Source organism: Monopterus albus, unplaced genomic scaffold (genome assembly GCF_001952655.1).
Source record: "Monopterus albus unplaced genomic scaffold, M_albus_1.0 scaffold362.1, whole genome shotgun sequence".
In the NCBI taxonomy this organism is placed as follows: Eukaryota; Metazoa; Chordata; class Actinopteri; order Synbranchiformes; family Synbranchidae; genus Monopterus; species Monopterus albus.
This window is the reverse complement of record NW_018128242.1, coordinates 918,957-921,487: the sequence shown is the minus strand read 5'-3', so window position 1 is coordinate 921,487 and position 2,531 is coordinate 918,957.

The window sequence follows — 2,531 nt, the reverse complement described above, 5'->3', positions numbered from 1 at the left end:
ACCTCTGAGACTATCACAGTGCAGGTGCATTTATACGGAGACTTGATTACACACAGGTGGATTCTATTTATCATCCTTTGTCATTTAGGTCAACATTGGATCATTCAGAGATCCTCACTGAACTTCTTTAGAGAGTTTGCTGCACTGAAAGTAAAGGGGCTGAATAATTTTGCACGCCCAATTTTTCAGTTTTTTATTTGTTAAAAAAGTTTGAAATATCCAATAAATTTCATTCCACTTCATGATTGTGTCCCACTTGTTGTTGATTCTTCACAAAAAATTACAGTTTTATATCTTTATGTTTGAAGCCTGAAATGTGGCAAAAGGTCGCAAAGTTCAAGGGGGCCGAATACTTTCGCAAGGCACTGTAAATGCATTGTAAAAACATAACTCGAGGTTCAGAGAATGGAATTTCTGCGGGAGCTCTGTCTCTCTGGTCCCAGTGCTGTATGGCTTCACCTGTGCTCAGACTTCCAGTAAACTTCCTGTTGATTTTAAACTGTCCTCTCCTGTCTTCACTTCTCACACTTTCAATAAAAGAATTTGGGTAGAATCTAACATTAGTGGGATGTGTAGAGTCCCTCATGATGTCAGTGTCAGTTTTCCCACACCAGCTGTTTTTACCCAAAACACCACATTATGCTCTGATGTCAAATGAGAGCAGGTGGAAAGACGTTGTAAAACAAAGTGTAACAGGTTCAGATTCAAAGGACACATTGCCAGCAGTTCGGCGTTGGAGTGTTGTTCCTTGTTTCAGGCAGTAGATGGAGACAGAGCAGATGAACACAAACACTGCAGCCCAGCGTCAGGCACAGCTCACTATCAGAAACAGCAAATCAGAGCTGACAGCATCAGTTAAAGAATCACTCGGATGATTAATTGGCAGCTACTTTGATAATCAACATCTTTCAATCAAAAAAGATCAACTTCGTGGTTGCTTCTCCTCTGTGAGGGTTTGTTGGTGTCTATATTCTGTCACATTAAATTTTGGACAAAGTTTTGGACTTTGATCTGCAATAAAAAGACATTTCAAGACCTGTTTGGCCTGGGAAACTGTGATAGGTTTAATTTGCCAATACCTTATATTCTTTTGCTAAGGGCAAGAGCCATTCTGCACAACCTTTACTTTGAATCGCTTTAATGCTTCTGCACTTCAACTGAAGTAGTACTTTAAATGCAGAACTTTAACATCTACTGGAGAATTTGTGATACCTGTACTTGAGGCTAATCTTGCTGATATTAATGGGATGGACAAAATAACAGACACCTGTCAGTATAACACAGTACAGTTCAAAAACAGCACAATCTCCAAAAATGACCATACAGTTAAATCAGCACCTCTCTCTAATATGCTGTCCTGTGTTGTATCACCCAGAGATTCCTTTCCAGCAGTCTGACAAGCTTTCCCAAGGAGATTACACATTGTGATACAGCACAGCTATTATCATGAACTCCTCCCACACATACGTTTCTGAGTCAACACTCAGTAGGAGCTGCTGTCCTTCTGGCCTACCAGTAACTGAATGCTGATTCAGGCCTTCCCTGGTATAAACCTCCTTCTAAAACATGGATTGATTAGGTGTCAGGGGCCCATAGCCAGGGAACTGTGACACCACTGTTAACATTTCCATTGGAAAGTCAATAAAATGACATAAGAAAAATATATGCCATACTATTACAAAGAGTTAAAAATCACCAAAAAAAAACAACTGGAAATGACCCCAAACACAGGAAAGCTACAACAACAATATGTGAAACAACAGAAAAGCCACAGAATAACTACAAAGGCATGCAAAATAATTGTGTGACAATCCTTCCATGGTCTAAAAGGTCTAGTTCATCAGCTTAAAGGCTTATTACTGGCTAATAAAGCCTTTATCACAATTGAGTCTTTGCGCTGCCACCGCAACGGACACCAGCGACTATACTGGTGGATCTGAACATTTCCCACTGAGAGTCCATGTTTCCAACCTTCCCTATAAAGCAGGAAAGTTCCTCTGGATATTGGAACTGGAGATTTCCCAAGTCAGGGGCCTCCACCAGATGTTCCCAGTTCAACCTCACATCCCCTTTGGGTTTACTGGGTTTGTCTAGCAACCTCCACCTGATTCAGTTTATTTCAATTGATACCGCACTGCTGATGAAACGACAGTAATAAGTGTATCTCTAACATTCATGACAGTCTACTCGGCACTTTTACATGAAGGGCCCATCATTTGCTTTTCCCAGACAGAAAGTCCTCATTTCTAAATGTACACTGATCTAATCTCTCAGCTAGATCTTTTTGCATCAAGTCTGCACCCGTGGTAAACCACAAGCTGAAGAAAGATGATAAATGTGTGAAGATATGTGACAGAAAAGGAAACAACGTCCATGTGTGCGTGTCTACTGTATGTTCTATGCTTGTAGTGCTTCTGCTTTCTTTTTTGCCAACTAATGAGACCAACAAATAGTGTTTCATGCTGCCATCTCAGTGCTTATGATGATGTGGTGTAATGTAAATAAATTACAAGTGTAAAATTTGTCAAGTT